Below are 23,293 nucleotides of genomic sequence, written 5' to 3' on the forward strand. Positions count from 1 at the left end.
CGCTAGTACGTGAAGGGATGAGCATTCATATCAATGATTGGGCTAACCATGTGTTTGTATTGCTATACTTCCTTCATTATAACCTTCTTTCATATTTTAATCATAAATGTACTTTATGTTGATTTAATCAATGTGAAAAATAGAAACTCAAAAAGAAAACAACCATCTTACTAAAGTGCAAAGGTGATTTTCAATGGCAACACAAGGCACATACTGCATTTTGTAACGGACACACTCGGTATGGATGTGAGTAGTTCATTCACTCAGTCAGTACACAGTTGCTTGTAGTCAATCTTAAACTCCATTCAAAGTGCAAATACAAGTATTTGTATATGATTTAAATAAAATATATATACAGTATACACGCTGTATCAATTATAATCCACTCGTATAAATGTTTCATTAAAAGGATATTCGGCAAGCCTCTTTCTGTTTTAATGAAAAATGTATCTCGTGTTATAACATTGATACATCGTACATAATATATATATATATATATATATATATATATATATATATATATATATATATATATATATATATATATATATATATATATATATATATATATATATATATATATATATATATATATATATATATATATATATATGTGTGTGTGTGTGTGTGTGTGTGTGTGATTCGCATATTACAGGCTCTAACGCAGCCATGGAAACTTTGCGTGCTGCATTATATGCCAACATTCCAGACTAAACAATCGGCTTCTCAAAGATTTTTTTTATGCATGTCACTGGTTTGAAAGTAGTTAGGTAATACATGCACATGTTAATACAGTAATCAGTGTGAGATTTATTTTACAAGCATTCGTAATAAAGCACACATCCATAATGATTATAGCAATTTCTATTTCTTTAAATGCCTAATCAATCAAGCTAAACACTAGCAACCCGATCGATGTTTATCATCTATAGTCTGATTGTTTCCATGAAAATTACAGAAGAGTGATAACAAATGTATTGTTTGGAAATGAAGTAAACAAACATGAAAACAATTTTTAACTCCTTCTCAAAACTCAGCTCGTCAGAGGGAGTTTAAATGCGTGTCGCCGACATCATGGTGACTAAATGATTATTGTCAAGCAAATGGATAAGCCAGTGTTATCAAATCATTTAGTTTTAAGAAAAACAGTATTATTCAATGCAGTCCAGTTTTCATTCCTGTACATATTGATCTGGTAGCATATCTAGGTGTAAAAAAGTGAATTTAACAACATTTCCAAAGGCAAATCAAAAGAACCATTTCGAAGAAACATATTTAGTGTTTCAGTTGAATGTATTTTACCCTACCCCACCTTTCTCTCTATACTCTCTTTCTCAATTCTACCTATTTCAAAACCATAATATATTTATATATGCATATACATACATTCGTTCACTATTTACACACATCTTTTCGATAACTTGAATTATTGGTATATGATTTTAAGGCATAAACAAAGAAAAAGGGAAAACATTTAACTGTAAAACGAATATAACGCAATTTCCTTAATTTCCCCTTGTATTCTGCCTAATGTTTAAACTTTAGTTTTAATACATTGTCACATACTAGGTCAAGCGCAGATCTCCCTAAGGCAACTTCAGTTTCAGTGAATTTGCCATGGGCAAACTGACTTATGACATTTGTGTTGTCGTGGTGTCAATCTAAATGTTTAGGAATCTAATTTTTTATTTTAATAGATGAATTGACAACTTAGATATGTTTGATATTCTTAAGTTGTTATTTTGCACTGTCTAGACTTGATGCATATTTTTTAATGATATTTCTCAATTCCCAACTGGGTAGTCATTTTTCATTGTGTCAGTAAAAGAGGTCACAAAGTTGCCAAACAGTGCCTGAAGTTTTGTATTCGGCAAAAAAACTTAAACGTATTTGTTATATATAAGATACCAACATTTAAGCTCGTGTATCTATCTATAGTTTTAATTGCAGATAAAGTAGTTCCTAAGCTTTAAAATAAATATTTTCTCATGTTTATGCAGGATAGGCGCAATAAGATAAAAGAATGTTCAGATTCTCAGGTTGATGGTAGTCTTTGATTGCGCGTAATTAGTCCTCACAATGACATCCTCACAATGATAGCAAAGGAAGCGTAGTCCTCATAATGTTTAAAAAAGTATACGGCAAAAAGAAAATGATGCAGATAATGCCTGGGTTGCCAGTCACATAATTACCTAAATTTACATATCAAGTGTGGGGGTCAGAGGATAGTTTGTCAAACTGGCTAACCTGTCATGCATGCTTTCCAAATTTGATGACTCCGACATTTTCCTTTCGACGGAGATGAAATGTTTACATCTTAATTGATGAATAATCATAGTCATTTATTTCTCTGTGCAACAAATTAAAAACATATTTACGGAACATTCGATGTGCAGAACTTTCTCAGATTCCAGTGGTCACATGGTTGAACATGTTACGCTGAACCTTTCGAAGATTTGTTTTCTTTGTAATATATGTGCCTCACGACTTGTTTTATTTCCACGTTATCTCGTCTATGTTTTTCTTCTGCTTTTCAAAACAATAGTTGTTTAATTGCTTTAAATCTAATAACTTAGTAAGCAAATGTTACTTTAGGCATTATGTCGTGCGTATCACATTCGCAAAGTTGAATGTCAACATCTGATATAGCCAAAATAACATACGTGATCAATCGACTTTTTAAAATGGGTGATATTCCCCAGACAATTAGAAATCGACTCCATGCCGCTTACGAAACTGGTGTACAGAATGACTTTCAAAAGTATCATGTTTTCCAGTAGTGTAGGCACTGACTGACTTAATGCGTAACATGTCGATTATTGTTGAAGCTTTATGTCACGGATCATTCTCACTTATATAGGAAACTCGTTGAGGGCTGTTATGACTATACACGCTGACAGACACAACCAAATTCAGTACAGTAGTTACCAAGCAACAGATCGATATATATATATTGCCTTACATATAGTCTCTGTGCTATGGGCTTTAGCTAGTTATATGGTTCCCGTATGTGTTCAATCACTGAAACAACAAGACAAATATGCTATTGTCACTATTTAATCAAGGTAAGCGGTAACTAGCGGGACGAAATCTCAAACAAGTACTTGCACATTGTTTGTCTTCATGCAATCGTTTTACCGGTATAGATAGATAATTGAATTATTTGGCTAGTCAAAGCGCTCTCAAATATTCTAGAGACATAAAGTAACATTATCCGTGACCATGTATCGATATGTTTATAAAATATCATGACATAATAGTTTAAAATGGCGTATCTTCCTAATTTCCTTTTACAGAGAGGATGCGCGCGCATATTTTCACATCAGCCTTTTATCTTCAAACATGAGTTTTCATTTACATGCTAAGTGTTTTCAGTGGAAGAGAGCAAAGACATTATACTTCAATCACAAATTTATCGATTCGAGTCCAACTTAAAGAAAACATGTTTTCTTAATAATTGGAGAGACCTCAATGTTAAGGTTATTTGGATATGGAGAAATTAAAGTAATGTAGTAGTGATGTAAGATTGATGTCAGTTACAAATACGTGGCATGCATACAATCTTTGAGGCAGATGTGTAACCTCTAGGTTTTCTAGTAAGTCTTTGGCACGATATGGGGCTCATTTGGAGTTGTGTTGGAACCGCTGTAATTAATATGGTTTCCAAACATTAACTTGAACGTAGAACTTCAAATGTACAAGCTTTTAATTGGTACCTGCCAATAATCGAAGATGTATCAATTAAGAAGCACAACCCGATCATATATAAATGAATGATTTTGTTATACAATGGCGAAACATTCACAGATAGGTGCGTGCATCATTTTGATAGATTGTATGGAGATATCTAATCCTGGTATTCGTTTGCCAGAGTATTTGTAAATTGACAGAAACGATTAAATCACTGTTTTGTTTAAATACATCATCCAAATTTTTCAAAGAGGTCCAAAAGAATTTATATGCAATGAGTAACACATATCCAAAACATTAGGAAGTATGATAGAATAAAAACTATGTGATCTTTTTAAATATTATGACCAAAACGTCTTAGTTCTTATTCGATATTGTAGAAGGAAAACTAAATGTTGCTAAAGTTGAGTACATATGAATGTTGCAATAACGATGATAGCGACGACATTGAAATATCAGATCATTGTCAAATATAGTATCTTAAGAAGTTCTTGTATTACTTGTTTGGAGTCTAATAAACAGTAACAAAAGAAAGAGTGAAAACAACAAGCTTTGAAAAATGTAATAAATAATTTATATTCCTGGAAAAAACACTGTAAAAAATGAAAAAATAATAACTTACGGTTTTAAGAATCAAATCCATAAATAATCCAAGAATAATCCACGAATTAAATTGTAGAAGTCCTAGTAATGAAACGTTTTAATGAATTCGAGTCGCAACGAAGAATCCAGAATGGAATTTGACGACGTATAATGTAGTCAGTATAGTGCTGATGTTTACAGTCCTTTGTAAGCCACATAAAATAATATTACTGTGATTGAATTCCGAATAAAATTTAAATAAATGTCTTGGTCCAAGAATTTTGGTTGAACAGTCAAATATTTCCAGGAAAAGGAATTACTCTTTTACGTCCCAGTGTTTAGAAACGCAACTGAGAACTATCTCTATAAACATCGGTAAACGACCTTATTATTTCTCAATTTTGGAAACCCCAAAATTGCGAAATTAAGGCTGTTTACATATAAAATCACTTCCCTGAAGTATGACCTTGATAAAAACCAATCATTTTAATACGAGAATAAAATAAAAATATATAGGTGTTTACTTGTCTCAGTGATTTCTGAATTAAGGTCGAGCACAATTCAAGAACAGAAACATTGTTTATATTGTTAGGTGTTTATGAAAAGAGTCAGGTCGAAATGACTTTTCTATAAAATATCAAAACCCTAGTAAACCAAATTACATTGCTTTGACAAGTAATTAAAATAAAAAGATTTTAAAACTTACAAACAATTAAATTAAATCAAATATCCATAACAAAGTGAGTATCATTAACTTGAATTCAGTTAAATGGATATTTTAATATTAACATAACGATGGCATCGACACTTATAAACAGGAATAATAATTTTATGCACAGATACACCGCTGTAGAAGTGGAACGGCACCTGCACCTCGAGATATTTGCATACGCTATTTTATAAACAATGAAGCAAAATGTATTGAGGAAATATATGAACACACCAAGATGTTTGACCTTCTTGGAGACAAATATACAAAATCTGATCGTGTTCGAGTCAGTGCAATACTCAGGGGTGAGTCATTTGAACTCATTTGGGCCGATACCGGTTTGACAATTTATTTTTGTATTGCAAATCAATTGCCTGATATAAAAAGGACAATCTTATTCATTTGCAAAGGGTTGATGTAGAACTTTGCATTAATATTATGAAAAACATATTATTGGTTGTTTGATGCCCTTGGAAAACTTCGAATATATAAGTTACATGAGTTCTTTCTGTTTAAAAATACGACTACAAATGGCGAGATTAAAAAAATCAACCAATCACATTCTTGCGTTTCGTGTTGGTATAGGTAATCCACCATGTATTATAGCGGCGTCTGAGTCAGATCATCTGTTCGCGACGAATATCGCGTTCGTCGACAAAGTTATGCTAACACGGTCCATGTAATTGTGGAAATAAAGGAAGCTGTTACTAAACAATCATAAAAGGACATGAAATAACAGCTAAAAGTAATGAGATTGAAGCTTATGATCTCGGTACATTAAACAAGTGATTCATTTTATACACAGAATTTACAGTTAGTGAAAACGTTTCCCTTAAATGGAAACATGTTGACTGTGACTCAATTAAGACATATAACGCAACAGTGTGGAATGCAAAAAATGTATGCCATAAGCCTATATATTTCCCTAATGGACCTAAAGATGTCTTTGATAATCCTCGACCGGTTACAGTATAACAACTGAAACAATTTGTGCCTAAAAGTGATATACGAATACCAAAGGGTGTAAGACAAGCTAGCATGCTTGAATGATGAACAAATACATTAGTCGTATAGCTACTAGGGATGAAGAAAAATCGTCCTTATTTGATAAGAAGGATGCTGAGCATGTAGTTGAATTTATCATCTTACTTACTACTTCAAAACATGAAGAAAGTCAGGTATTCAACAACTTCCATTCACTACCCTCAATCAAGGACAAAAATAGAGCATACAATATAAATTAAATATAATTTACAACCGGCACAGTAATCATATAGTCTTTATCATTCTTTTCCTTGCAATATTTTGTTGACACATTTTATTATATCCAGATTGTACGAGCTGTTCCTTTCTGTCTCAAAGTAAAGAATCCAAACACATTTAAGAGCTAAACCGCAAGAAATGTATATATATATATATATATATATATATATATATATATATATATATATATATATATATATGTGTGTGTGTGTGTGTGTGTGTGTGTGTGTGTGTGTGTGTCTTGCCCATAGACTTGTTGCTATTTGAGTTTCCATACATCCTTATTGATGAAAAATGAGTCTTAATTCAATATAAAGAGAACAAATATCTTTTTATGAAACTTTGCATGTAATAAAATTTAAAGTTCTATTTCCCGTTTTATTGAATGTTATTAGTTATTTCATATTACAAATTATTACCTTGTTTTGTCTTTGAAGAGAAAAGCTGGTAAAAGTTGATATGAAAGAAACATTTTGTCACTCCGTCAAATTAATGGAGTAATTAAAGATTGTACAACCACACACCTCTCTGCTTTACTGAGGTCAAAATACAACAGTAATATACTGGAGGCTTTCCAAAATAATGCGTTACAGACTTTATTAATCTTCATTAAAATTTAGAAATCTATGATAAAATAGTTATTTATTGACCAACAAATCCTTTTAAATAAGTGATATAATCTGTTTAACATTCCAGTTTACGAAGGAATATACATCTCTGTGTGATAACACTCTTTGTTTCCCAACTATACTCGAAAAAGAAAACAGCAAATTAGTTTTGTTCCGTAAATCTGCACCCCATCTCAAACCAATTCGAAAGTGCGTTTTGTTTGTTGCTCGTTATTACATAAAACTATCGTTTTATCGTTAAACTCACACCGATTGTTCAATCTGGCTCGTTTAGTTTTTAAATCCCAATATCGTGACTAATAATATTAATAACTACAATTAGTATCATGGAGAATTTTTAGAAAAAAGAGACACGTTCCAAGAATGAAAAAGGACTGTGTTTCAGTTTTTATTGCTGATTTCTTTAGGCAATCAACTATATGTGTTGCGAAGTGCTGATTTTAACTCAGTAAATATCGTGTGATAACGACACTGTAACAGAGCACCTGCACTAGACTATATATCGATAAGATATAAGTAAATCTTCAATTGATATTTCTGCTAGCTGAGGCATATATTAAACAGCTGTCATAAACAAACAATCCGACAACCTGCTGCCAATCTAATCATTCAGGCATGAGCCTATGATTACTTAATTTTAAAGATATAGTTTGGGATTCAGACGAGAGTTAATCATACTGAATGGGATATTGATATAGTCCAATATACAGTGTAGAATTTGTAAACATTTTTCGTAGGATTGAGATGACAATTTTGCAATTTAATTGTGCGTATTTGTTAATAAACATGAGATTTAATGTCAGGTATAATATCGCAAATTTAAAATAAATAGCCATATTTATTTACATGCTGAACATTCACTCAAGCACGGACACACATATACATACATAGATTGATACATACATACATAGATACATACATCATTACATCATTACATACATACATACATACATACATACATACATACATACATACATACATACATACATACATACCTACGTACATACATACATACATACATACATACATACATACATACATACATACATACATACATAAACAAACAAAACATAGACATGAACAAACAAAGGCACATACATACAAAGAAGCAAACGAGTAGAGATCTTTCGCTGCAATGGAGTGGTGCTGAAAATGTCAGCTTGGCTTTTGTTAACATCATTGAGTTAGCATAAGGAGCATCTCGTTGGTCTTCTCACTTTTCTCAAACTCTCTATGAGATCCGGACGTATATTAAGACTCTATTCAGGCAACTTTACCTCTCCACAAAGATCCCTCTTTTCCAAATTAGCTTATTTGTGATCTTCGTGAGTGCCCATGATGATGTCACATACATGGGATAGCCCAGGTTGAGCCGCATACCCGAAATCAGGGTAGACAACTCTACGTTTGTCCACATCTTGTCATGAGAACAGGTGAATTCAATGAATCATGTGCGTCGAATCAACTCCTTCCATATACGGTGCCTAAAATGCATCCTGAAAATCAGCTGGCAAGACCGTGTTCAATACCACTAGATCCTGCAGCGTGCAAGTAACCACAACCTGTACTCCCTGCTGAGCAAAAGCCGCCTTTGATGGGTGAGACATGTCCAACACATGCAGGATGGAAGGCTGCCAAAGGACATCCTATATGGACAGCTGGACACTGGCACCAGAAGAGTCGTCGCCCTTCATTCGTTGTCATGGATGTGTGCGAGAGGGACATGAAGGCATGCGACATTTCACCCGATGGCTGAGAAGGCAGAGGAGCGAGGCACGGAGACAGACGGTCCGTTAGCACATATCAGTCGCTGATGTGAGGAGAGGCCAGCTCGCGACAGGGAAACGTGAGAGATGTCACGGAATGGTGTAAATGTTGTTAATTAAATACATGTACTCGGGTTTCGTTTCTTTTCTCTGTACAACGATACCCGAGGGTGATTATAATATGGTCTATGTATTTCGAAATCGTGAGTACGATTCGTCCTATGCCACACGTGCAAGGTGCCTTCGATAAGGAATAACGAAAATTCTAAAGGTATAAATACGTTACTACATGTAAAGGACCTTTACAATACTAATGGTTTTGTCAGCAAGCGGCCTGCTAAAAGGATTCGCACAACTCCAGCTGTAGGGGTAGGTAATTTTTAGGTTTTAAGTGATAACTAGTGTATTACCATATTTACCTTTGCATGTTTGTTATAGTTTTCTTTACATACCATAATGCGTGCATTTTTTATTCTTGTTGCGACGTAGTGCATGATTTATATTGGTAATGTAAAGCTACATGTTTTTAAAAAGAATTGTTTGCTATTGTCTTATCGAGCAGGGTTAGGTTTACTATTGAACCTCTGTTTTGTAATTGCCATAATAATATAATCTTTATAAGTTACCATGTATAACGTCCTTACGTTATGTCTGTATCAAGTTTAGTACACTGTATCGGGTATATTTTCAGCTGAGTGTTTTGATGGTAGGAATATCCGGGGTGTCCGGTGTTGTCAGAGTGTAGAGACGTCCGTGTGTCCGGAGCGTTTAAGGTGCCGGAGCGTCTAATGTTTAGCGTCCGGAATGTCAAGAGTGACTAAGGCGACCCAGCTGTAGAGCCGTCAAAGGACCAGGGGGTCCGGAGGGTCTAATATTTAATGTGTCCGGAGGGTCTAATGTTTCAAGTGATCATAGTATTCCGAGGGTCCGGAGTCTATATTGGTTGTGAAATTGATTCGGAGGAGCTGTGGAGCGGATATGGTGCACGGGTGACGGAGTGCATCTCCACACATGTATTTTTAGCTGTATGCTAATTTTGGGTTAGTAAGACCCAGTGTATTATTCAGGACTGGAAGGATAGATTGTATATCCGTTCTTGTTTAGTGACATAATTTCGCTACCTGAGCGAATACATTTTTTTACTATGTGTAAAGACTTGCATCGTTTACTATTTGAGTGAACTATATTCATCTTTCCATTATTGAATCATTTGTGAAATCATTTATCCTGTATTTTAGGGTTACTAAACTAAATTTATTTGTATATTTTTTCCATCTTTGAAACTGCGTTTTTTGTTAAATAGATCCAATATTTGGATTATAAATACGCACACATCTTCATAATCCACTACTCATATAAATCGCCACATTAAACCATATATCTGTGTCGTCAAAACGTGTTCTGTTGTTAATCCGAAATATCTCAACTGGTTATCTTGTTACAAGAGAAAGAAGAGCGTGGCAGTACCCGCAGCAACTCAGACTTCCAAATACATACTGACCAACTGCAATTGGGATTGTCACTCGTGTATTGTCCATCACAGCAGACGTTGCCAAAAGCACAGAGACAGACGACACGCCAAGGGCGCTAATCGCATGGTCTCTCCAGACTGAGCCGCCAATGATGATTCTACCGGTATTTATAGTTTAAAGGCGGATCGAAACGGATGTACGTCTTTTACCAATCCAAATTAAGACACAACACGGAGACTCTCTTCCAGTCAAAAGAGAGCTACATATGACGTTACGTACCCGATGAAGGAACGCTAGAGTCTGTGCATAGTGAATCGAATTGTTTGAAAATGATTGAAGCTAAGAAGACGATGAATATGAGTGCGTCTGCAGTGGATACGAGGAGTAATTGCACATCGGCTATCAAAGAAGCCACGGTGACACTACCAGAAAGGAATGATTTTAATCTGGGTTTTGTCGATTTTCTTTCCTCTTTGCAAGAATATGTACCGGTACAAATACCTTCACGACCATTTCCTTCCTTCCTCAAGTAGAGGATTTTAGAGAGAGGCAGAAAGACGAATTGAAGAAAATTTAACAACATAAATAAACAGAACAAGCATTTGTCATTCAACAGCAACAACACGAAGAAGAAAGAGAAAACGAGAGGAAGAAGCATAAGAGAAGAGAAAATTTGTGCTATCGAGCGTGCGAGAAGTATATCCAACAACCTCTCTTTTTTCATTTCGGTCACTGTATCAATATACCTTGAGTACGTGAAAACATGTTTGGGTGGTATATGCGTTTGGTCTCATGCTTCGGACCCCTTTAACTTTCAGGAAGCAATGTTAAAGTATTGTCACTCCGACGTTGCTGTGGAAAAGTTCGATAACTGTTTATTGAGCACGAATGGATCGATCCTTTGAAAGAAGCCTTTACCATTGCCAAAATGTGCTCCTTAAAGTACCGCAAGCGATTCATGCCTGAGATGACCCTGGCTGTCATGCGCCATCAAACTACTGACTTCGTCAAATGTCGATACGCCGTCAAAGATCTGCGCTGGATACATTACTTGTGCGAAAAGGAAGCAAAATGAATCCAGCATGCCCGAATCTGAGGAGGCTAAAATATCATTGGAATGTTTGAGTTGGATGGCTAGGACTTTGAAGACCCTAAGATCATCTACGAGTTTAACGGTTGCTCTTTCAAGGATGTCCGACCTGTTACCCTCAACGTGACACTAGAAACACATTCTCGGGACATGTACTTGTACGATTCCACTTGTCAGCGCCTCTTGAAGTTAGAACAACATTAATACCAAGTCTTGGGAACATGACTAAGTCCGCCGTTTGAAAACCGAATCCGAGTTTAAACGTATCGTGGAAAGTTACAACCTGGTGAACCCACTCGAACACGGGACAGTTTGTTTGCAGGACGTACGAATACCACATGTTTCACGCGGACAAGGAGAAAGGGGACGAAATCAAATACATGGATTTGTGTTCGCTGTATTATTCGGTTTGCAAATATCGACACTTTCCAGCAGTGCACCTACCATTGCTGATGTAACACATCGGCGTGAAAAAAACATTCGACAATACGAAGGACTAATAACATGCAAAGTCTTACCTCCCACTGACTTGTACTATCCCATCTTACCTTACATTGCCAAGGAAACTGATGTTTCTTTTGTGCCGTACTTATGCCGAAACTTGTAACCGAAATTAGCATTTTCATCACGCTCAGGAAAAACGTGCATTGACAGGAATATGGATCAACGTGGATTTGTCTCTAGCTCAGGAACTGGAATACGAACTGTTAGAAGTGTACTAAATGTACCACTTTCGCAAGACAGAACATTACCAAAAGGGAAATCACTCTCAGAAAGGCGTTTTCTCCGGTTACGTGGATGCCTTTTTGAAACTCAAACAAGAAGGAGGCAGTTATCCTTCCTTGAGTCAAACTCCCGACGACTAAGAGAAATTCAAAAGGGAATAATTATACAATGAGGATAGGAAGGCAATACTTTAGTCCACGTCGAGAAAAACAATAGAAGGTGATCGTTCGCCAAGATCATCCTGAATTGCTTGTGGGGGAAAGAAAACAAAATGACCGTGTTTACCCAGGACGGAGTACTTGACAGAACACTCCCCCACCTTCGAGATGATTCACGACAAATCAAAATATATGGAAAACGTCGTTGGCCAAAATCTGATCCTAGTCAATTACAAAGACAAATTTTGTTTGTATTGGCCGAAGAATTTGGAATTGTCATCATGCTCGTTTAGAATTGTACGAAGCCTTACTCATGTTAGGAGAGCGCGTCCTGTATTTTGACGGGGACAGTTGCATCTACATTGATCGCCTTCATCATCCTCAACCAACCATCAAAAGAGACCGTTTAGGTGGTCCTAAAATTACGTATACGATTACTAGTCAAGTGGTGTATTTTGGCGTGCTTAAAGAAAGTGTACAGTCTGGAGAAGATGGAGATTTAGAGTTTCAACCTACGAGCCGCACAAAACTTGTACGTCAGTGGCCCCTGAGAATAATTGGATCAAATCGTGTACCAGAAGCTAGAGAGGCATCGCAACCATTTCACTTTGCTTTATGGACACACTGATATTGGAAAGTATATAACACTTCCAGGACCGAAATTGCATTACGACTACATATCCCAAGCTAGAAAGATGGATCATTTCACACTGACATAAGCCAACGAGATCTTCATGTCCGGTAATGATAAAGTCGTGTGCGATGCAGTGCCTTACGACTTGCAGTGGTGCCGCACCCTGTGATATCACCGATTTAGTACAACATGGGAACTTCGGCATTACTACTACTTCTAAGATAGAAAATGATGCAAAACCCGTCAGATGCGAAAGAGATGACACTCGTTACAGTAAACATCATCTCTTTACTGGTTAATGTCGTCATGGTGATATCGTGTGTCTACACTATAAGGATTTATTCCATGTCTGAGCAAACTACTTCGGTATCACAGTTAAATCATCGACATAAACCTGTTAAAGAAGAATATTTGTTCCCTGTGCGTTTTGTCTGGTTAAGGCGACTTTGAAATTCGATTCCAAACGTTAAACGGAAAGTGGCCAAACTATCTGAGAGGACCTATCCACGGAGACGTCGCCATAAATAGATTTACCTTCTTGGGAGAAGGAAATCAAGTCAAGTTCTTCAGTTGCGGTGTGTCTTTTCACGAGTGGAAGCAGAAAGACTCGGCTTACTTGGAACATGCTCGATGATCTCCGCTCTGTCACTACCTTGCATTAGTGAGACCTCGGTGCCATCTTCGTGGATACTTTACAAGAAAACATTAGTTGTTTGCCGATATGTGATAGTTTCAATACGAATTGTACTCGTAGATGGATGCACCGATTTGTCAGAAAAGGAAATAACGCGACCGTGCGACCAGGTTTTACAACGTCTTAACTCTTTCATCAGAAAGCTTTAGACGAAACAGCTACTTTTAAGTCTATAATGAAAAGCCACTCGCCATCACCACTGCCATCTTCATTAACCAAGACAGACGTAGCCTTACGGATGCATGAGGAAGAAGGCTAACAAGAAGCTTCTCAACGAAAGTCAGCATTCAACCCTAGAATTATTGGAGCGTTAGTGGTGACCCCATACCCCACATTCAAACGAAAGTAACTCAGAGCTCGGATTAAAACGAAAATTTCGTCTCCATCTTTGACAGAAGTGACAAAGAAAGAAGACAAACCAGAAGCGAAATGGAAAGCAAGAAAAAGCGATCACTTTGCCATCACCAACCTCGTCTCCTGCACCAGTGGCACGTCGAACATACCAAGCCGTTTCCAAACCACCTCACTAGAGCATGAATAGTATCAGTGAAAAGTAGGTGACTAACTGGAGAAATTCATGATGGACAATCTTGTAGCAAGTATTTACTACGATCCTGCCCATCCTGCACGCTATGGAGCATTAAAGACCTGATTCGTGCTTTCAAAACAAGACTGAAATGTATACCTTCATATCAAGTGCAACGATCGTTAAAAGAACTAGAACACGGTATACAGACCCATTTTTCTGAAGTCGCACCAAAGTGGAGAGCATTTATTATCAATGGCAGGCCGATTTACCCGATGTCTCTAACTTGGTCAGCTATAATCGAGGCTACAAATATTTGTTTTGTGTTATCGAAATCTTTTTCAAATGTGCCTGGATCATGTCTTTTACTTGCAGAACTAGATCCGGTTTTAATGTGAAAATGAAGGCGACGTGGACGACATCGACTGCATTCTCGATCTGAGAACCCATAAAGTTGGAAAACGCCTTGTCAAAGAAGTGAAAGTGAGATGGAAAGGCTATCCCACGAGTCTTGATTCTTGTATCGATGCTTGATGAAAACAAGAAGAGACCATCATGCCGTTCAACACAGCATTAGCAACAGCAGCGAACGCTCAGAGTTATTCTCTGCAAATGCAACCCCTGTGGGTGTAGACTGGAGAACGTGTACCTAAAACGCAAATCGTCTTTTTCTGCAAAATCTTCCTGACGTATTGTGTAACCTGTGCTTCAATCGCCAATTTCAGTTAGCAGGAAGCAGACAAACAATTTTTGAACTATTTTACTCAGCAGTTGCAACATATACCTTTAGCACAATCCATCGGTGAAATAATCAACCAGTAGTAACAAAGATAGCCTTGTGACCAACGCCAGTCACCTACAAAACAGTAACAACAATCCTCTTTTGGACACTCCTTTAACTTAGAGGGACTCCTCAGTAAGCAGAACTATCGAATTATGAATAAACAATTTCACTTAACTTTATCCAGTGACAGTTTCATGGATGCGTTTCCCAACAATACATTGTGTTGGATCACAAGTGAATTGGGATGTGGCTTTCATAGAATCGAAATCAGGAGTGTACAAGTATTAGATCACTTGGATAATAATGGTCCTAATTGTTATGTAAACAATGGTTCAGCGTCACGTGGTTCTCCACTGCGTACTTATGACATGAACAATCCTGCAGGCTCAAATTTCAACGGACAACGTCTAGTGAAAATGATTGCCGGCATTTTCAACGTTCAGATTGTCAATGCCCTGGACAAAAGAAACCTGTGTGTCAAGATCGAGTACCATCTAATGGCGCGTCGCCTGCTGCCGAAATTTACGGATACCCAAAATTGTCCATTTCATTTTGTGACGAATTGTTTGATATTTAAAGTGGAGAATAAATTCTAAACAGATTAAAAGACGACTATGGTAACCCTATATATTTCATAGACAAGGTGCGAAAAAGACGAACTAAAGAAGAACGTCAGAGAATCAGATTATTAAACAACAGAGAAAGATAGAGAGAGAGAAAGATAGAGAGAGAGAACAAAAAATGATGCATCGAGAGGCTTGCAGATGTTCCAAGTTAAAACTGGATATGTTTCCCATGCCACCCATCATGATAACAATATAAGGATCCCAATGGGTATATTTTTTAATCTCATTTCCTATGTAAAAGACTCAGATTCAGCCCCCATCAAATTTGAAATCAAAGGTTAGCTTGAAGATAGCACTGACCTGAATAGCAGGTAATTGTAGTTGAAAGTCAAATTGGTCGAAATAGGAAGACAATTCCAATTCAGACACCGACGATAAGGTATTTCTCTTCAACTATTTCATGTATTTTATGTTCAGCGAAGCGGAATTTTACTTGAATAACAAACTGGTCAGTAGCACCATGGATGCATACCTATACCGAGAATACCAAGAAAATCTCTTGACGTACGGAAAAGAAGCCAAAGAGACCCATCTGGATGCTTTAGTGGTATGGAAACCTGACGAGGCGGGAAGTCGGACGAGTTAGATGAGACCAATGAGTGACTTAGAGGCCGCCAAAGATAAATCATAACACCCGACAAACATTTGAGAACTGGTGGATCACTTGCATTTTGACATATGTTTGCAAGACAAGTATTTGCTGAACAGTGTAGATGTCCGACTGAGACTGAATCGAAATTAATACCGCTTTCTATTTAATGTCGGAAAATGCTGAAAAATCAAAAACCATCATCCAAGAAGCCAGATTCTACCTGGGTCACGTGGAAGTGTTACCCAAAGTGGGAAACGACATCAGTCACACTTTGAACAGAACGACCGCCATGTATCCAATACGACTAGTGGGAGTAAAAACTTTCATCATTCGCGCTAGATATCTATCTAGTATCGAAGATCATCTGTTCCAAGAACAGTTACCTAAACATTTGAACATTGGTATGGACAAAATGTCACCCTTCAACGGAACCCTCAAAGAAAACCATTTTTATTGTGACCCCGCCAAAGTGTCCAAGATTGAATATAGTCGAAATGGTAAGACCTTGTGTACCCGACCATTTGAACCTGTCTTTTCCGCCGATAATAATTAATTGAGGCCGTACTTGTCCCTGTGCGAAGCCACATGACATATAGGTACCACCACTAGCCTCTGTATTTCGTACGACGATTGTGCAGAAGGTTACTCTGTGTGGGCTTTTGATTTCACTCCAGACTGAGGCGACGAGGGACATTTCCACCCTATAAAATCTGGCCACCTTCGTGTGGAACGTCAGTTTTAAACAGCTCTTGGCAGGAAGGTGAATGTCATCTTGAATGCAGGATTTAGCAATACGATATAAATTATCAGCTTGAGAGAAGTGATTCTAGACTATTAGACGCTATGGAAGACTTTTATTCCTCTTTGGACTGTTTGGAGATAGCAGATGATGATGTCTTTGAAGCTACATAACATACACCTACGAAGAGGATACCCTGATGTCGAGATGGCCAGAACAAGAAGAACGTTTAGTCTCCCTTTTTTCGAAGCACCTAGCTAGAAACAAGTAGAGCGTTGACCCTCAACCATTGTTATCGATGCTAAAACGTTCATCCCAGTCACATTCAACACGAAAAATATATAATGGTGAACCAAGAAGTGAAACTGCAATATTATCTGGATGACGCTTTGGGTCTCATCTCAGAAGAAGCAGTGTTGCATCAGTGAATTAAAGACTTGCCAGAGTACCCTCCCCCCAATTGACTTCTCTGGTGATCAGACACATCGAGTCTCTCTTTCCACAGAGTAAGAAGACAAAGCAAACAGACATTTACTCAATACAATTGTTCAAATGAAAAGTGAGGATTGAATTGATTACACAGAATTACATGCGAAAGCAAAATAAAATTGATACCCGCTAACTGTATTGCCTTCTGAAAAGGAATTTCTACACCGCTTGTAGGAATTTTGTCGTGTGCGCCAAAGATGAACTTCCTCATCGCATACCTAAATACATTCAAGCTTATGTCATCAACACCGACGACTGCCATGTCCCAGGAACCAACAGGGTGACCGTCTGCTTTCCCGACGAACACAATGTGGAGTATTCTGATTATTATGGATTACCTCATTTGGAAGAAGACATCATCTACTTTATGAGAAGAAATGACAAGAACACTGGATTCAATAATGTTAAATTACAAAACACGGATTTCATGGTGTCAGAACAATATTGTGTATTTTCCTTATCAACTCAGTCTTGGATATCCCTTAGAACATTAGGGACTTATTTTGATCGTGACTGTTCTAGAAATGATAATAAAGTCAAAAGATGGTTTTATAAACATTATGATTTAGCTAGGAAACTTAGTGTGCATCATTGGCAAAAAGGACATACATTAGGGGAAGTCGAATGTGACTTCACAGTCTGCAAATAAGTTTGAAACAATGTGTTGCCTTGTTGATGTTGTATTTGTAGTTGGGTTTTTATTGGTTGTGAATAAACAAAATTTGTATTATTTGAAAATGTGTGTCTGTTGTTTTTTCTCTCTAATGTAAACCCTATGAATATGTGCTCTATCTCTTCTCTCGATCCATCTAGATTATGTCAGGCATAGCTTTCCTGCAACAGTGCAGGGATGTATTCCATTTCGTCCGCTCTTTACAAATATAAAGCGGTTCAATCACGAGTCTTTTAGACTTATTATCATATACCCCGTAATCACTATATAACCACAACCATACCTTAGACAAATCTAAGCATCACTGCAAGCCTTGAAATACTTTCAGTTACTTTTCAAGAGTTAAATGAAAATAAGTCTAAGGTGGCAATGCAGAAGTTTGAAGTATTTATTGGAAAACTAGAAACTATAGTCATGACTTCATTGAAACCCCACACCCGAGTCCTAACCCAGAATATATGCCGGTACTATGCAATATGTCCCCTCAATAATTAGGCCAGGAGAACGAAACAATCGATGAAGGACGAGAGAGATCGGACAGCATAGGGCCCGGTTGTTCCGATGCGCAGACTCAGACTCAACATTCACTGTTTAAAGAACAACAGCCTCGTAAACGCCGTAAGCCTGTATGGGATGCCGCATAAGAAGCAAGGTGATACGTAACAGAGATAGTATTATAGGGATGATATAAATACAAACTGATAGGGGATAATAAGTGTATTTAAAAAAAATAATTTCTTCCTTTTTTGTGTTAATTACAAAAAAGAATTCTTCTTTCAATTTGTATTGTTTTAGATGATCTAAAGCAAACAAATTACAAAATAGCTGTGGCCCAATGGTGGGTTGAGTAGAAATAAAAATAAGTAAATATTAACAAATGTTTTTATGCACTACATAAACAATCAGGATTATTCACAAAGAGATGGTCCCAAATTAATTAAATATGAGGTGGTTAATAGCCCGAACCATCAGGCCGACCGCACCTGGCTTACTAAAATAGAATGATTAAAATAAATTAGGACCATTAAGGTAGATAGGGTCCCAAAATGATGAAATATAAGGTGGTTAATAGCCCACACCAACAGGCACACCGCATAATGTGCATTAATATATCATAGAAAATAAATGACTTATACATGGCAATATTGGCACAATTCAAATAGCCATGGTCGTTATTCGCAAATATAAAGTGCTTAAAATCCAAACCCATCAAGCCCGTCTCACAAGGAGACACTATTGATATTAATCAATTTAAAAGCTTAAATTATAAAGCCGTGTCAGTTACAGCAGTTACAACTCATCACATCGACGAGCAGCAGATGTCAAATAAAGGTTAGGGAACCATACACAGTACAGGGAGCCAATAAGCACCTATTCACAATTCCGTCAAGATGACGAAAATTACATTTCGTACATGGGGAAAAATTAATAGAAATGTCTGTCGATCATTGCCTGTAGAGTCATGGGAGGGGGCCTCCCATTTTGTCTTTCCTCCGTTGCCCTGTCCGGACCAAAACTGACCAGTGATATGTGCTCACATTAAAGCACACGGGTGTGAGGCACTGATTCCCCTTTGCGAGTAACTAAAGATCCCACCGTGTGGAAATTAACTTGTCGCACATGCCCGAAGTCAGCAAGTCAATGTTTTCGAGAGAAGAGACTTAGCAGGAAGAGGAAATGTGGACAGTGATATATATAGACAGCAGAAACAACATTATCAGCAGCAACAACAACACCAAAATGAAGAGAGAGGTTTTGTGGATTGTCGACTGGACAATAAATGGTTCTCCTTCTCCTTTGTATGTAAGGGTTACAAGTGTGTCTGTAAACACTTCATAACTTTGCTTGCGTGATAATGTGTCCGGTAGGTTTAGTGTTTCGTTCTATGTAATGGATGTAGTATAATGTGTTTGTATGAAAAAGGGAGGAGTGTGTTACTTTTAGTTCCGCGCGGTCCATGTTTCGCATGCGATGAGTGTATTGTTAGCATGTGTAAGGGGTGTTTTCATTTACATCCGTGTTGCATGTGTATATAGCGGTACGTCACTCAGAAGACGTGTACAAAAGTTGTACATTTCTAACCGCTTAGTCACTATCGGTTGACATTGCAGCCCGCCTGCCAGGTTGTTGCCCGACAAGTAGTTAGACGAGCATACAATGACCATCAGCCCGCCATCCATTATCGACCCGCGCAGAGGTCTAGCAGCCTGCCCAGAAACACTCCCGGCATATAGTCCAAACAACTGATAACATATTAACTAGGAAAACGTTTGGAAAGGGAGACAACATCAATTATTGTGTAAGGTAGGGGAAATTGGTTTATTAAACATTCGGGTATTGTATTCTGTACTTCTGAAAAATCCATTACTGCTTGACTCTTTTCCTACTCCACTTGCTCTGTCTGTTACTTAATTGAACTTATTTACCACTGAACCAACAATCATACAAAATTATCTGTGTAAAATCTATGATATTTGTAGAGGTAAATACGAGGTAAACAACATACATGGTGAGCTTAAGCCCACAACATGTGTCACGACTGACATATACCTGGGCGGAATCCTAGCAAGTTAGCAAGACCGTGCAAATCACTACGATATTTTCTGCCAGTGACTGCTGCTCACCTCCTGATTACTTATTTTTAAAAGCATATTATCCAAGTAACTCTAATTACAGTAGCTTAAAATGTCATAGTTTTATCAATTCTATTATGTAATAGGAAATAAATAAATATTTATATTTTTCTCATTGACTATCTAGGCAACTAAATATTAACTGATTGGAAGTATTCTATTGAGTAATATTTCTGACCCCTGTAATTGAATTAGAACCAAATTCTAAAACTAGCACTTGTTGGAAAATATCGCAATAAACTAGGAATAAAATCAATAAGAACTCAAATAAACACCCTGTCAGGAAAACCAATAATTAACATAGACCAACCAAGTGACTTGGAATTACTTTCTCTCAGCCAATCTAAGTACCCCACAATCAAGAATGTAAATCGGTAAACCTCCCCCAGCCTATAATTAAAACAGAAGAGCAAAAGGGGACACTGAAAAAATCTAACATAACATCAAACGTCAAAACGTGTGTCGACGTGGTCGTCTAAAAAAATCCCCACCACTCAAGACTTCAGAAGCAGCTGCAACGATCAATGTAACTCAAGCAACATACATACTAGTAAAACGGTCACCGGCCTCGGAGCACAAAAAATATCACTCAGTTAAAAAGGAAGTGTTACATAGTAGCCAAATCCTTTGACCATCAAAAGAATCCAAATACTACCAAGAGCAAGATGACATCGAAACGGAAAAACCCATTGCCTCATTAGGCCCACCACGTTGGATAAAATCCACACCACCAATATCAGTAAAGGCGGTTAAATATGTTGCCAAGGGGAAAACCCTAAAAATGGCCAAGCCAAGGCCAAATCGACAACTATAAAAGAAAGACGCACACAGGTCAAAATTACCCCAAGTAAAAAACCTAGTAAAGAACCAGATACCCAGCCAAACGACAATGGCACTTCCAAAGGAAAATACGGCATTACCAAAAGGAAAGAAGAATAGTGACCCTATAATGGCTAGCAAATCCACATTATCCGCACAATGGAGCTGAACTATAGAAACGAAGGATTATAATCAACATACCAAAAAATACAATCCCAAATAACATACCATATTTATAACTTGTAGCAATTCCCAGGTTTTCAACCTTGGCACTAAGTATTACTACAGCTCAAACCAAAGTACATGAAGGAGAATTTACACTATTAAGGCCAAAAACGCTACAACAAGTGACCAAATACATGAAAATCGACCGAATTAGTTCCATAAAGGTGTCATTGACCAGGCACACCGCTTGTAACACCAGACCACACATCACCAACCAAACGAATAAGGAAACTCCTAGCCCAACCAGAACAGAACAAGTGTCGTACCTGGAGGAATCTACACCAACTTGTATCTAGAAAAATGTATTTGAGCTAAGTAGAGGATACCTTCAAACAATCAATGATTAAGTCACGGAAGAACTGATACAGCAAGAAGCCAACATAAGAAATTGGGATGAAGAATACACAAGGAAAAAGAACGGCAATACCACTCGTAGAATTTATATCGACCCCACTCCTCCTTGTTAGATTTGGCAATATTGGACAATGCTACAAACTGGAGGATTATGTTAACAAGCCCAGAATTTGTAGCAATGGTAAGGCATGGGGACACCACACCAGAACATGCTCTAAAAACGATGGGCAACACCTGTGGCAGGCATCATGGCGGCAGGTGCAAATATCAAGTTATACAGTGCGCAAACTGCCGAGAACCTCACCGACCTAAATCAGATGAGTGGCTATATATCACCAAGGAAAAAGACATCATCGATCTCATGGAGACGGACCATGTACCATATCAAAAGGCTAAAACCACAGTGAGGACACTCAGTCAACGAAAATTAACCTAGACCACTAAACCATCAAATGACGTAACGCAGGACATAATAAAAACAGAAGTGGTATTCAAGCCAATATCGAGGAGCCCCCAAAAAGAACACCATCGTTCCACCCTGCAATGCAATAATAAGGAAAGAAAACATGCAAACAAACATTGCAGTTCAACCAAGAGAACAGGTGATAAGAAAATAAGCAATGCCAGTAGAAAACAATGTATTACCATTCCCTAACCGAGAACGATTGATAAGCATTAGCGTTGCCAATAGAAAAGGAACTCTTACCGATGTTACCTGAAGTAACGGTTGCATCAGATGGCATTAAAAGTAACGCGGATGGTAACAAGGTCCACGACCAATTTAATATTAGTTTAGCAGATCATTTCTCGCTAAGCGTTATGCTTTAGCATATCTGAGAATGAATAGTATGCATCATAAATATATATCAGAATAACTTAACGTCAACCCAACCTATTTTTAGACTATTACCTAAATTACATGAACAATATATCAGTAAATTTACTAAGCAAACTAATCGACTTGATGTACCTTGCATAACATATCCCAATATTACTGATAAACATTTAGGCTTAAAATGTAATAAGGACAAGAAACAATCATTAATTATCTGGCAAGGGAATTTCGGCGGATTAATTATAAATAATCCTTAATTCATAATTGAATTAAATAAGGAAACATTTAAACCAGACATGATATGTTTGTAAGTGACACACCAATATAGTACTATTAGATACTTAACAAATATCTCAGGTTACGCAAATAGTTACACCCAAAGCAGAACAAATGGCAAAAATGAGGGGGATGAACCATTTTTATTCACGACTCCATTCCCAACTCCAGAACAGGACCTAGCCAAACAGAATCTAACACTCCAGATTCACCTGAATTTCATTCTGTAGTAATTCATTGATGACGCTCAGATATTGACATTTTCAATATATCTGACCCTGGGAGCAACATTTCTACCTTAGTCCAGAC

Source organism: Sinohyriopsis cumingii, chromosome 14 (genome assembly GCF_028554795.1).
Source record: "Sinohyriopsis cumingii isolate HCF-2022 chromosome 14, ASM2855479v2, whole genome shotgun sequence".
Classification (NCBI taxonomy): Eukaryota; Metazoa; Mollusca; class Bivalvia; order Unionida; family Unionidae; genus Sinohyriopsis; species Sinohyriopsis cumingii.